Source organism: Micromys minutus, assembly GCF_963924665.1.
Source record: "Micromys minutus genome assembly, chromosome: 28".
NCBI lineage: Eukaryota > Metazoa > Chordata > Mammalia > Rodentia > Muridae > Micromys > Micromys minutus.
Window position 1 is genome coordinate 18,380,885 of NC_137963.1, and position 15,779 is coordinate 18,396,663.

At 42.9% G+C, this 15,779-nt stretch overlaps 1 protein-coding gene across 2 annotated transcripts in view; it reads left to right on the top strand.

The window, feature by feature from the left end:
- The window catches only part of LPAR1 (lysophosphatidic acid receptor 1), a 109,240-nt gene that overhangs the window by 29,529 nt on the left and 63,932 nt on the right, over positions 1-15,779 (top strand). The window lies entirely within an intron of this gene.

Below are 15,779 nucleotides of genomic sequence, written 5' to 3' on the forward strand. Positions count from 1 at the left end.
TTCCACTGGCAATTGGGTGTGCTCTGTGGCAAATTGGGTATAATGCCATCTCTACTTGGAAGTTACCTTATGGTCATGTGCAGTTCTCACTGATTAACTACAGCTGTTGGTGCTAGTGAGCTATGTCTGGGTTGAGCCGGCATGAAAGATGGTAGACTTGACAGTTTCTTAAGGCTCTATGCAGCCGCTCCAGGAAGTATGCGGTGTATGGGGACTATCTTCCCATACATCACATGCCATCTGCAAATGACAAAAGAGCCGCCCGTGTCCACAGTTCTCTTTCTTCTTTTGAAATGACAACCTAATAACTTTAAAAAAAGGCTTTGTGTAAATTAGAATTGCCTTTTCCAGCCGAGCTGTGATAACGATCCCAGGTTCATGAACAGGATATGAATTTAGGAGGCCTCAGACCTTCTGGCCATTTAGCCCGGGACAGCATGCTGCCAACTTGGTTGAAAGTCGCTGTTTTCCGCAGCAGCCTCTCCCAGTGAGATATTCAGCATCTGGCCGCTTCATCCTATGGGCGGACCCTGTGCAGATGTGGGGACATGCTCTTCTCGTTAAGCTCTGTTATAAAGCCGTGTGTTCTTAGGCTCTTGGCTGAGTGTTTTTCTATCCAAGACTTACAAATGGCAGCACCTACTCTCAGAATGGTGCCTTTAGAATTTTAGCTGAGGTTTTTTTCCTGAATGAGTCAGAAAATTTCTCCTAAGACTTTTTCTACCAGTCTTTATAACTGAACATGTGACTCGGCCCTCACTTTAGATTAAAGTCTACTTTTCTCTAGTTTAGAAGAAAATACCCGTTTTGTTTCTTAGACTGGATATTAAAAATACACAAGACTGTTTTTGCACTCATGGTCTTGCGCTGACTACTCTCAGTTCTGTGCAAGGCCTTGTATGATGTGGATGCTGTAGTGATTAGTTCCTTGGGATAACTCAGGACCGCCAGCACCAGCATGGCCAGGGAACTCTGGGTAAATTCATGTTCCTAGGCCCAGCCCATACCGACTGAGTCAGAAGCTCCCAGCTTTAGGCCTACTACCTGTTTCTGAATAGTTTCCCAGTGGACATTTGGAAGTTGAGTTCTACTACATGTTGTAGTTTGAGAACTGGTCAAATGCACATCTGGCTTTCAAAGTTAGCTCACTCTGAGAACTTGTGAAAATATGGGTTCTTGGTCCCACCCACAGAATGGGAGTCAGGAGGTCTTGGCAGGGTCATGGGACTCCATTTTATATTTGTTATAAAAGCTTATTCATCGCCCACTTTGTCCTACTGTGCCACCCAGGAGCTAGTGTGTACATTGCAACAACTTGTCCCAACTGGGAATTGTTCGAGAATTCGGGTTTCAAACCCCTCACTAAGTTTGGTTAAATCTGAATTGTTTAATGTTCATTTTGTGTATATATTATAGCAACAGAGAATGATGGGATTTTTTTTTAGTATTGATTGACAGTTGCAATAAGATATTGCCATATTAATATCTTTATATATTTTATATCATATGTGGGGCAACTCTTACCAAGATCTGGTAGACTTCTCAATATCATTCCTCTTTTTCAATAATGTAACTTGTTTTTTATATCATATTAGACTATAAAAATATTTTATTATATTATCCCTCTATTATCTCTCAATATCTTTCCTCTTTCTCAATAATATAACTTTTTTCTTATATTATAACATAATAATAGTAATTATATTATAATAATATAACTTATTTCTTCTTTTGATTTAGTCTTTTGAGATCTCAGAGTAAAACCCTTACTTAGAAAATCATTTATTTGTGTGCCTAAGTGGGTGCATGTGTGTCACATGTATACAAGCTTAGAAGCCAGAGCAGCCATTGGATGGCCTAGAACTGGAGTTACAGATGGGTGTGAGCCTCCTGATATGGGTTCTGGAACTAAATCCTGGTGTTCTACAAGAGCAGTAAGCACTCTTGTCTGCTAAGCCTTCTCTCCAGCCCCTAATTTGTGATTTCCAAATGAAACTCTGTATCACCCTTTGTATCCTGGCTGGAGATAAACTAAGCCACCAGTAGAAGGTCTGGTCTTTACTGGCAAGTTTCCTGTTTGGTGAGCTTGCCTGGGCTCTGTGCTTGGTGTCTTTCTTGGTCTCCTTTCAATCTGATTGGCTGCTCTGTGGTCACCTGTAGCCTGACTGTGAAAGGGTTAATGTTTTCCAGTACCAAGCAGAGACATAGGCAGTGAGGGGAAAATCTGGTTCATTTTGTTTCAAAATAAACCATACCTCACATAAGTACAAACAGCTGCAGTGCAGGCTTGGGGCCAAAGAAACCAGTGTGGTGCTACGAACTCCAGTGGCGAGGAGTTCATGTATCATGGATTTGAGGGCAGGCTCCATCATGAAATCATTAGGTCCCAGCAGGAGCACAGGCTTTGCTTGTCATGTTGGTCACCTCCCTAGACACCAACCCAAAGAAAATCAAGTGGCTTTTTGAAGGGGTGGCCTGATTTTTTTTTCCTCTTTTCTTTTTAATCCCAGCCCCAGAAGACTTAATACACTACACCTGTACCTCCCAAACAGACAAAGTAGAACTACAAGGCTCTAAATAGAGTTTTGTTGGCTGCTTGGCTCTGTTTTTTTTTTTTTTTCTCGTGTCTTTCTTCTTCTTTTTTTAAAAAATCTCTTATCACTGGGTTCAAGCAGCAGGCACACTCACCCTGGTCCCGAGACACACTGCTTCCTTTTCCAGCCTCAGGAAGGTGTTGGTCAGGGAGAAAAGGCCTTTGGCTTGTTTCTCCTCCCAGCTTTATCTCAGACGACTGCTTATCAGCCCAGGAACACCCTTTACCCCCACACAACTAGGGATTGACCCCAGGGCCTTGTGTGGTGCTTAGGCAAGTGCTCTGCAGCTCACTAAGCTGTAAGCCCAGCTAGCAACCCTCCACCTCTCCTACCCCTTAGCAATGCCCCCACAACCCCTGCTCCTTAGCAATCCCCTCCATCACCTCTGTCCTGTAGCAGACCTGCTTTGTGCCACCATCCTGGAGCAGAAGCTCTTCTTCAAGGTGGCCCCAGGCTCCCCCTGCGTGCCAGTTAGAAGTGTTTGTGTGCTGTTTACCCTGTGTTTGCTGAAGCCTCCTGGAGCTTTCCCTGGCCATCTAGGATGGTTTCTTTCTGGCTACCGATGAGGCAGTTTGAAGCCTTTCAGATTTTAGGTCTCCACTTGGCTTTTCGATGATGGAGCCTTGCTCGGGGTTTAACTAATCTCTTCACAGTCTAGTTAGATAAAGCGGTACTTCTTCCTCTGCATTTTCTGAGTCTTCCTTGCTAAATAGCTCTAACAGCTACCTCCAAAGGTATCGCTATTAGATATAATACAGATGAGGGGACAGGAGGAACTAGGATGCTAGCCATGCGATTAGGCCCCACTTTTTACATCGGTTCTCTTTGTCACTGTGTCACTTTGTCACTGAAATCACTGTGGAAGGGTCAGAGATGGCTCGGTTTTCTTTGCAGCCCCCACCTTGTTTCTTCAGCAGAGTAGCCAGCCATGTTGGAAATGCAGTCTATGAAAAACTAATGATCTATGAAAAACTGATGTCAGTCAGATGGAAAAGATAGCCCGACTGTCAAACACTCACCTAGCAAGAGCCAGGACTTGAGTTTGAGCCACAACACACATTAAGAAGCCAGGTGTGGAAGAGGAGACAGGCAGATTCCTGAGGTTTACTGGCAAGCCAGCTTAGTGTAGTTGGCATAACCAGGCCAAGGAGAGACGCTGTCTCAACAAACAATGAACATTGTTTGGGAAACAATGGCTGACGTGGTTCCCCCTCCCCACACACAGTATACTTGCTCATGCATGAACTCATACATGTACACATACAAATCGAGGCCAGGCCTGGCTGTCCTTACTGATCCTTCAAGTGGGTAAAATCATATATGTGAATCCTCAGGAAATGGGACTGTATATGTTCCATTCATCTGGGAATCATTGGCACTCCAGCACAATGATTTTATTAGTCTGTCCTCTGTACTTGTAAAGGGAGTTCACTGAGGTGGAGTGGTGCATTCTGGGAACAGGGGAGGAAATGAAATGAGGCACCTCATCATTTTCCAGGGTTGAAGTAGATACTAGGTTTGTATTCTTTCTTTTTTCATTATTAAACCTTTGGCATGATGTGCATGTAGGCTTTAGTTTGCATACTGGTCCTCTTTAAAGCTAACTTTTATCTCCATTTTGTTAAGAGGTTATTCAGGGAGGCTAGGTTTCTCGTTTGGCTCTAGAACTTTGAAAATAAACAGAGCCTTTGTATTTTCAAATAGCACATTGTGGGCTGAGCAACATCTGGAAGAGATTATTCTCCTGGTAGGCAGAAGAAATATCATAATCTACTGTTTTCAAAGAACATGGCATCTTCCCACATTTCTTCTAGATCCTTGAAACGGAAGTCCTGTGGGTTACATTGTTGGATGATCTCTTCTCTGTTGTGTATCAAACATAAATGTATCCAACACTAAATATTTCTGTGGCTTTTCAAAACAGAGCCAAGAGCGGTGGTCTGGGGCTGCCTGTACTTTCCTCTGAGTCTAGACTTTTTCTCCAGGAGTCAGTCCTACTTGAGTTTTGGCAACGTGCCCTTAAGCTTTGCAATTCATCTTAGATGTCTTTTCTTGTCTTCTCTAAGACCGGGCCCTCGTGTGTCTGGCATGGTAATGTTAATTTTAACAGGAACTTCTGCCCAGTTTGAAAATTGCAAAATTGAGTTTATTCTTGGCTCTGTCTGTCCTTATGGTTTGCATGGCAAAAATATAAATACTCCCATTTACAAACATTTTTTTATTTTTTTAAATCACAGATGTCTCTGTAATAAAGGACTCTCCCTGGTCTCCAATTTTACTATACATTCCTTGCCTGTAGAAGTTAAGCCTCCCACACCCATGCTCCCAGAAATAAGATTCAGACTTAAAATATATTTACAAGTACCTTGGCCATATAGCTAGTCTCTACTCTGACTAGATCTTAACTAAAGATAACCCATTAATTTTAACCTATATTCTACCATGTGGCTGTTTACCCGTGCTCAGGTACTAGTCATGCATCTCTTCATATCTTCCTGGGCTGATCCCCCACCCGTTTCTATCCCAGAATTCTTTCTCCTCCCAGATGTCCCTCCTCCCATTTCCTGGCTAAGCAATAGGCTTTTTAATTGACAGGTGATGTATCCATACAACACACAAGACATTCTCTCTACGTTGGCCCTCCCAGGCCTTCCTCTGAAGTCATGGTGGAAGCCTTTATGACCCCAAACTCCTGCATTCTACTTGACTGCAAATCCAGCATCACCTGGGTGATGCCAAAATTTCCTGCCTATATAAGCAATGGTCAGGCTCACTGGACAAAATATGTGTGGCTTCTTTGATGGTCAATCCACGTTGTATAGCTTAGTCTTCTTCTTCTCTTCCTCCTCCTCCTCTTCCTCATCATAATTCTTCTTCTTATTATTACTATCAGGTGTTAGACAAGCTGTTTTATCTGGTCCATGCTGCTTCATTTGAGCACATCATTTTCTAGCAGAAAATTTAAATTCCCATACCTACTCAGAAACCAAAACCCGTGCAAGTATTATATATTTCTCTGCGTGTTTCCCCACGTTGGAGAGATTATTTAAACACAGTCTACTTCCATTGGTTAGATACAACTGGATTGAAGGTAAATACATTTTGTGATCATGTATGTAGTTGATAATACTATGTGATTGAATGTTCTAATCATTTCTATTTTTTTTGTCACATGGTTTTTCATTAAACATTCTTGGAGCTAAATGTTGGCGTGTAATATTTATCTCACAGGATACTGTAGAGTCACATAGCTTCAGGTACAGTATAGCATTTGGGATCCTGATATCTATCTTATGCCTGTTCATAATGGGCTCCAGAAGGGCATTAACTGTTTCATCCACATTAGGGATATTTTTAAGTGGCTGTTCCATACTGCTCACAAATCCATCAGACATGTTATATTTTAAACATAACTCTCTTACGCTGGGGTGTACTTGTTTAAAACACGTTTGTCTCTGGTTATTGTTCTAACACTCGTGATTGATTTCCATGTATCCTCCCAAAGACGAATGAAGTCAGTTCCTTTGAATCTTAAATGATAGATGGTGCCTCTGGCCTCTGTCAACAGAACCCCGCCATTGAGAAACTGTGGTGGGACTGAATCCGTCTTCCCGACACAACCACAGACTTGTCCTCTGCCCCCAGCTCTTATGTCTTCCTCTTGGCCCCTCCCCCTGCCTCCTCCAGTTTGCTTATAATACCCATATTCCTCAATTTAGACCATTAAGAACATTAGACCATAAGAACTACTTCTGGTGTTAGGAGTCATGTGTGTTCTTAGGGGGAAGGCATCTTCCAAGACTGTCCAGCAGCTGTCATTGGGATTTAGAATTTGAGCTTTTCTGGCACATGTGTATTGAGCTTGTTATTGCTGTGGACTTTGAACTGAATCCATCCCAGCTCGACTCCTTTCTTAATAGTCTACAGTGGAAACATACCACAGCATCCTTTTCCTGAAAGCAGAGGTCCTGATTCCATCCATCCCATATACAGACACTAACTGAGATGAAGGTTGTGTCTTTGCACCATGGGGCAGTGCAAGGTTGCATTAGGTCTGACTCTTACTCAAAGACCAAATTTAGTTTTCCTACTTTCTGAGACCCTCTACCTTCCTTCCTTTCATTCCTCCCAAAGGTACATATCCCATCTTTCTCTTCTTGAGCTCTTTCATTCTGACCGCACTTACTTGATTTCATTTCCTTTTAACTCAGAAATTCATAGTTACAGCTCATTCCTGATTCTCCAGTTATCTAAGCATAAAACACACTAACTTGATTCTGAGACAGCACTTGTTTTCCAGCACGTCCTTCACTATTCTAGTGACCATTGATTTGGGGTCATTTCATTATTATGTCTTCTATTCCTTGAGTTTCAGGACAGCACTGTGTCCTGCCAGAAATGTCTGGAATGGCAACTTTATGCTTGTACACCCAGTTTTGACATTGAGATAATGAGTTTATTAATGCAGTCTTTATCTGTTTCTTCAGTTTAGAACCTAGCTTAGGTATCTTCTTTCTCTATTTTTTGATACTTTCTTTTTCTTTCTTCTTTTCTTTCATTTTCCATTTCTTCTCCCTCCCTTCTCCTTCCCTCTCCCTCCCTCCCCCTCTCTCCCTTTCCCTCCCCCTCTCTCCCCCTCACTCCCTCCTTCCTTCCCTCTGCCCCCCCCCCCTTTTCTTTCTTAGCTTCAGGCTTGTGATCTTTCTGCTTCAGCCTCCTAAGAACTGGAGTTTCTGTTCCTCTTCTTTAAAGGTTCAGTGTGGTCATTTGGAGGCCCACATTCATGACCTCATATCTGGCTCCACTTCCAAGAACAATTGATGTAAATACTGATTGTGGGAATCAAATCTCCAATGCATAATCGTAAAAAATTAGATGTATTTACTTCATGTTATGTGTATGAGTGCTTTACTTGAATGTATGTCCACGCACCCACATGTGTTCCTGTTGCCCAGTGAGGTTAGAAGAAGGCATTGGTCCCTCTGGAATTGTACCTATGGATGGATTGATTTTGTATGTGGGTGTAGGTGTTTGGAATCAAACCTTGGATCTTTGCAGGAACAGTGTGTGCTCTTAACCACTGAGCAACCTCCCCAGCTTCATCATATAAACTTTTAAAGGTCATGTTCAAACCATAGCATACAACTGGTCTCCATAAACCTTTCTTTATGATGATTCTGCAATTCTATGCTCATTAAACACCCCTCTGGTTCATTCTTCCTACTCAGTGCCTGGCAACACTAACATGTGACTTATTTTTCTTAGCAAAATGTCACTAAGGTGCACCTTGTGTGGTGCCTGTCAAAGCTTGTTTCATTTTTGAGGTGTAATAATATCACATTGTGGGTATCTGCCACAGTTTGTTTATATGTGTGTATCTCTCACTTGACCCTTGGGTTGCTTCCCTCTCTGGGCCACCATATCTCTGATATGTGAACATGGCTTAGCTCCCATCTTAATAATTTGGAAATGTGTTCAAAAGTGTGATTTCTGGCTCATTTGAGTTTTCGGAGGCTGTTCCATCTGCTTTCATGTTGACTGCAGTCTTTTACATTTGAACTAGAGATGCAGTCTTTCACGTCCTCCTGAACACAACCATTAATTAGACCATTATCGGTTTGCTTTGTGTCTTCCTGGTAGTTAGTGCAGTGAAGTTTCACTTTGGCTGTTTTCTGTCCACCTACCACACCCTTTAAGGAAGTTTACTCAAGCCCTCCACCCATCCTTTATCACATTATTTATTCTTGAACTAGGAATGTGACATTCTTGTTAAATTGCCTCTGTGCTGTTTGTTTCCCAAGTGTGCTGGTTATCCTTACTTGAATATGTGCTATGCTCTGAACCATACTTTCTAACCAACATTGTTGGGATAGAAATCTAGGCTCTTTTCAGGACAAACCACACCCGGACAACATGGTTCTAAGTGGAAAGATTTAATGAAAGGATGACAAGGGGGAGGTGAGAGAGAGAGAAGAAAAAAAGGAAGGAGAGAGGGGTCAGCCTTTTTATGTGGGTTGTGACGTCACTTGCTCCCAGGAGTAGGTGGGCTTCTGAACCGGTGTACGCTGGGAATATTTGGCCATTTCCATGGCAATGGATGTGCTGGGTCCCTGTCACCTGAGGGAGCAGGAGCAGTTCCTAGTACTAGCAAATATGACCTAGTCTATTACCAATAAACACTGTGGTAATCCCAACCCAGCCCCAACAATGGCCTTTCGTGATTCACCTTGAATTTCTGCATTGATACTTTACCTTTTATGGATGTTTCTGAACTTTTTGATTTGGGGTCATGTTCTTTGCAATTTATTTTTAAAAATTTGATTAGTTATAGATGTTTTTAAAGTGTAAGCTCCGTGAAGCTTGATTAGGAAACTGAGTCCTTCCTTCGATTTCCCCTATGGAAGATGTCTTATTACTAGCCCAATTGCTGTTCCTCTGATGTTAATTTTTTGTTTCTGACTGAGTTAGTATTCACACCTGTCTGTTATAGTGCAGGGGACTGACTTGTGGCTCCAAATGTGGGGCCTGGCTCATGCTAGGCAAATGCTCTGTGGTTTCTATGTATTAACTCTGCATTTAACACCAGGCTCTCTTCATGTTATAAACCTACCTTCTGTATAACCAGATGGACAACTGGTCTACCAAGGACACCTTCTTTATTCTCATGTGGGTCATCCAGGGATGCTCATCACAGTTAACTTCCTTTGGGTCCCCCTGTGTTGACACCTACTGTCCTAGTCTCCATCTCTTTTTTCCTTCCTGGTTTTAGAAACACATCTTCCAGAGGAATCACTTCCCTCTTACAGCCCCACTGTCTTTGCATCTGGGGGTATTAGTCAATAGTTTGACGGCACTCGGATTCCTACCTGTTGGTTTCTGAGTTCTCCTTTTCTGAGGTCTTCCATGAGTTTTGATTAACGTTCTTGTCGCTGTCATGGTTGTCTCCATGCCAGTCTTTGCAGTGCTGGCTTCAGTCCCTCTGCTGCCCCCATGATCAATACACACTTGTCCTCTACCAATAAGCTGCAGCCTTTCTAGACCTTCTGGAATGTTTAAAATCTCCAGATCAGTATAATCCTATCAGAATCCATTGGGGTGAGCAGGTTCTTATGAATTCTTTCAGTCCACAAACACGTGACCTTCCATTTTAGGGACTTTTGAGTCAGTGCCCTTTCCATCTTTTCCTCTGGGGCCATGGGTACGCTAGCCAAGGACTCTAACACTGGACTACACCCCAGCCCATTTTCACCTTTTATTCTGAGACAGGGTCTCTGCATATTGCCCAGGCTGCCCTCGGCTCTACAGCCCTCTGGCCTTAACTCTTTTCTGTTTACTCCTTTATTCTTATGATTTATCTCTTAGGGTTCCTGCTTTATTTCTTTATTCCTTTGCTCTGTTCTCCCATCTCATTTTTAAATTCTGGCCAGCTTTCTTAAGTCTACATTCTATTCCTTTTAAATTTGGAATTATTGCTTTTTAAAACATTCGGTTTTTGTTTTGGTGAGCACAGTTTCTCTTTCTGGAACTTAACTATCGTTAAGTCTTTTCCTTCTGGTCAGAGTTTCCAAAGGACAAATTTTTCTATCTCATGCTTTGGGGGAGGTAAGTCTGGTGGCAGATACTATCTTGTTCTGATGGAAGGACAGATAGGGACAGACACTAAGAGAAACAAGTGTCTCATCTCATTGCTCCAAGTCTTGGGTCCAGAAATTTTCTTCTGGGTTTCTGCCAGGTCGTCAGGTTTGTTGCAGAACAATACAGATATGAAGTCTGATATTTCCTATCTCACCTATCTTTGAAGCAGTTTTCTAAAATTTGGGGAATGATTTTTTTTTTTTTTTTTAATTTTCCTGATTTCAGCATTGATGATGGTATCTTTTAAAATTCATCTTAAAAAAAAAAAAGATTCGGAATCTCACGTATCCCAGGCTAACACCAAATTTGCCACTTAGCAGAGAATGACCTTGAACTTTCGATCCTCCTGTCTGCAGCTTCCTGAGATTGGGATTACAGGTGCTTGTCACCATTCACTGCTTCCTTCCTGCCGGGGCTTTCCAGTGCCTGTCTTGTGTTGCCTGTTTCCCTGTCCTGGAGACCTGGTGTCTCCTCAGTATTTATTCTCTGTTTTCTGTTATTTCCGTGACTGCCTTTGTGTATGTTCACAGTCCAGGACTACCTTTTTTAAAAAATCATTTTTTATTGGATATTCTATGTATTTGCATTTCAAATGTTATCCCCTTCCCCCACCCGTGCTCCCCCCTCCCCGAACTACCTTTCTTTGTCCTTTGTGTCAAACTCGGTCCCACCTTAACTGTGCATCATGGTGACATGCCCTGTGTTCTGAGACGCTGTTGCAGTACCCTCGGCAATCTTATGAACAGGAACTAGAAGTTTCTTTTTTAATAACTCTACTTATTGCTTAAGTAAATATTGGCTCTCAGTCTGCAATCCCCTTACTTTAAACTCTCACAGTATGTCTTACCGGCTTGCTGCACTTGGACATTTTTTCGTTGCTTATTTTTGGAGACAGAAGCCGGTATCTACTCAATATTTCTCCTTTTCTCACCTCTCAGCCCTTCTTTGCTGGGGATCTACCCTGTGTTTTTTCAAGAGACTCATGAGTCATGACTTGACTGAAACCCAGAATAAGGAAAAAGGTTAGGCTTGTAGTAGGTTAATTTGCCAATTAGAGGTTTATCTTCCTGTGAGGCCTGGGAGGGGCCAGCTTCAGTTCAAACAGTCAGATGAAAGTCTGCTTCCAACTGAAGCTTTTCTTTTAGGCATTTGGTGTGGCATTCACTAATTAGTGGGGCCTTTGTCATTTGGCACGGCTGTTCCCCTCTGTGGCTAACTTGCGGCATTCTTTTCTCACAAGTTTTCTGGCGCATTCTTCATAGCCCATACAAGTCAGAAATGAGTGTAGTCCGAGTTTACACTCTTTGTTGGCTTCTGGAGGCAGAGGCCTTTTAAATGCACCCCAGTTCTCCCAGGCGTGGTGCCCTTTTTCTGCCGAGCACACTTCCAGGTTGGCTGGGTGCTCGGTTACTTATTTCTGTACCTGTGTTGGGAACTTGCAGCTTCTTCTGAACAGGGTTTGGCCTTTGCTCCTTGTGGGACACCTAAGTCTGGTCTTTCCAGCAAATGCCTTTGGAGGGTTAATCGAATGCTGGGATCTATTTTGTAGTTTCTAGGGCTGATTTCCTAATATTTTTCTCCCATCATCAATCAGTCTAGTGGGCTGTCACAAAGGAATCAGCCTGTGTATATTTCTCATTGGAAAATGTAAAAACAATATCTAATTCTTTATGATCCTTGCTACTGTATTTTGATTTATGCATATTTTTTATTGGTCTTCAGATGGGAGTCTAGATATGGTTTCTACTTTGCTTTCTTATATCAGGAATAACTGTCATGTCATTCCTTACTGCTTATATTTATAATCCTTTTAAATTAGACAAAATGATTGTGTGTGTGGTATGTAGATGTATATATGTGTTCATGTGTGTGGCACATGTATGTGCATGCATGTGGTAGCATGAGGTTAATACCAGGTGTTTTTCTCAGTGGCTTAGTATCTTATTTCTTCAGACTGGAATCTCAACCATTTAGCTAGAGTGTCTGAAAAGTTAATGCCAGGGGTTCTCTTGTCTCCTTCCACAGTGCTTCCTCCCCACACACAAACATGTGTCTATGTACATGTACAGGTACATATGCATGTGGAGCCAGAGGATAATCTTGGATGTCACTTTAGGAATGCTTACCTCCCCCTTTGAGAGAGGGTCTCTTATTGCTTTGGAGGTCATAGATTAGGCTAGACTGTTTGTGAACTCCAGAGACCCTCCTGTCTGTGACAACTCAGTGTTGGGCCTACAGATAAGTGTGCTACTACCCCTAAGGGTTTGGGTGGGTCCTGGGTCTTGAACTCATGTCCTTGTGAGTTCACTTTACTAAGTGAGCTATCTGCCCAGTCCTCCAGGACTCTCTTTTGGTTGGAGGGTAGGGCTGTAGAAAGAGCCTGGGCTCTGGCATCAGGCTCTTACTGGTTCAAATTTTAGAGCTCTCCTAGCTTCATGGCTGTGGTTGGATCATGCATGAAACCTTTTGAAGTCTCGAGAATCTCCCTTGTGAAATGAGGTAACAGCATCTGCCCAAGACTATGTGGAATAGCTGCTGCTGAGCTTGGTGTGCAGAATACTTTTAACTCCTGGCCTCTCTGTCTTCATTCTTCTTAGTATTGATGGTATATGACAGCTTGGTTTTGAAGAATGCCTTAGGGTTTTATGGCTGTGAACAGACACCATGACCAAAGCAACTCTTATGAAGAACAACATTTCATCGGGGCTGGCTGACAGGTTCGAAGGTTCAGTCCATTATCATCAAGGAGGAAGCGTGGCAGTGTCCAGGCAGGCATGGTGCCGGGGGAGCTGAGAGTTCTACATCTTGTTCTGAAGGTGAACAGGGGATGACTGGCTTCCAGGCAGCTAAGAGGAGATTCTCAAAACTCACCTCCATGGTGACACACTTCCTGCAAAAAGACCACACTTACTCCAGCAAGGCCACACCTCCTAATAGTGCCACTCCCTGGGCAAGCATATTCAAACCATCACAAGGGGTATATTTTCTTGCTACACACTAGGTGCTGTGTTCCCCTCTGGATTGTCTTTGTACTGTGGTATCTGAAGTTACCTTGAGGTAATAGCAATGGACTTGATTATGCAGTATGAGTCTATTAGCTTGCTGGCTTCTTGTTGTGGTCATGTTCCTTTTATATTCACTCGTGAATATAGAAATTTGAAACAAGTTATAAATGCATGAGGAAAATAGGGAAAGTATGGGTAGACATAAGGTCATGTGTTAGTATGAAACAATGCACTGTTGGGTCTTATAATTTTCCTGTGCTCGAATCCATGTCCCAGAAGCTGCTGTGAAGAAAATAAAGCATTGCCCTTTTCCCCTGGGCCTTTCATTGAAATTGTCTTTTTCTTCCTCTTTAAAGTGAGGCTGTGGAGGATATCAGCATTGGCTCAAATGGCTGTGGAATCTCGTGTTGATGTCGGGCCGAGATAGCTTGCAAAGGTTGCTTGATGTGTGTGTTTGTTCATAAAGCAATTACCCATGGCTTAAAACAAGTAAAACCTGATGTGCTTCAAGCTGTGGTGTGAAGGCATGATACTTACGCAAGACTAAAAATGAAAACCTGCAGGCTATTGGGGTTTCTCCATGACGGGGCATTTCTTACAGAGGCTCCACAGCCTGGACCTATTAGCTAACACAGCACTGTGGGGTGGGCTAGAAGGCCTGGGGTTAACTGACTGTGCTCACTGCTCCCAGTGCACAAGACCATTTACCCCTTGGTTTATGACTTTTATAATTGTCCAAGAGTTGAACAATACTCAGGTATCTCCTTGCATACCGGTGAAATTACAACATATGTTTGCAGCAGGGACTGGAGAAATATTGTACGTTCCTTGTTTCCTCTAGGTGCTCAGTAAATAGGTCTTCCTTTTTTCCTTCACCCATTCCCTCCTCTCTTTCCTTTCTTCGTCTTCCCCATCTTCTTCCTCTTTTCAACCCAAGGTCTTACTATATAATAAGCCTAGCACGGAACTTTTTTGACCATCCTGCTTCTGTTTCCTAAGTGTTGAGATTAGAGTTGTGAACCTCCATGTGCCTCACTTAATAAATCTCTTCTGAGAGATTGCTAGTTGGGATGAGAACAAATATTTAGAAGAAGGGAGTGTGTATAACGTCTTTAAGGGAAAGTTTTTCCTTCATGGACTGAATTACAATACTCATGTGATCATAGCAAACACCCCGTACCACCCCATATTTTTTGAGACAGGGCCTCACTGTGTAGCTCTGGCTGGCCTGGAACTCATTTTGTAGGCCAGGATGGCTTTGAACTTACAAATACCTTTAGCTTCTGCCTCTTGAGGGCTGGGATTGAAGCCGTGGGCACCAACCTGGCCAATCTTTTGACAGAACTAATGCCCTAGTTCATTGCTGGGACCTTAGTGAACAGATTTACGAGAGAAGCATGGGTTTTACTCCGTGGTTGCTTAGCACCATTTCCTTGAGAAATGCCCAAGGAGTTTGGAAATGCCCTCTCCCTTAGTTGTTGGTAAGGGTATCTGATTTATGATGCATTCCACCTCCCTGAGTTCCTGATCTTTTCTGTCATTTACTCATGTGATGGTGGGGTACTTGACCTTAAATCTTTAAAATGCTCTCCAAGTTCTTTGAAGAATATAAATATGGGACTTCATGCCTTTCTTAGGTCTTAACTTGAATGTGCAATTCTCTAGAATCCCTTCCCCAAACCTCAAGGTTGTTTTTGTTTCTGTAGAAGGTAGGAAGGAATAAGGCTGAACTGTGGTGTCTCCAACCACTTGGTGGTTCTTCTCTTCATTCTTTGTATATAGATGATTAGATCTCAAGGTTTTAAGAAATTATTATTACTATAATATATATTAATATATATTATAATATTTTATTAGAAAATCATTAAGAGACAGCAAGATGGTTTCTTCTCTTGGTGTAATCTCCCTGTGTTCCCATCTTGATTGCTGTTCGCTAGAACATCATCTGCTCCCTAGAACATCCAGCTGCTCCCCGGAACACCCAGCTACTCCCCAGAACATCCAGCTGCTTCCCAGAACACCTAGCTACTCCCCAGAACATCCAGGTGCTCCCCAGAAAATCCAGCTACCCCCTAGAACATTCAGTTACTCCCTAGAACATTTAGCTGCTCCCCCAGAACATCCAGCTGCTCCCCAGAACACCCAGCTGCTTCCCAGGACACCCAGCTACTCCCCAGAACATCCATCTGCTCCCCAGAATATCCAGCTACTCCCTAGAACATTCAGATACTCCCTAGAACATCCAGCTGCTCCCCAGAACACCCAGCTGCTTCCCAGAACACCCAGCTACTCCCCAGAACATCCATCTGCTCCCCAGAATGTCCAGCTACTCCCTAGAACATTCAGTTACTCCCTAGAACATCTAGTTGCTCCCCCAGAACATCCAGCTGCTCCCCAGAACACCCAGCTGCTTCCCAGAATACCCAGATACTCCCCAGAACATCCAGCTGCTCCCCAGAACATTCAGCTACCCCTAGAACATTCAGCTACTCCTCAGAACATCCAGCTACTCCCTAGAACATTCTCCTACTCCCCAGAACATCTA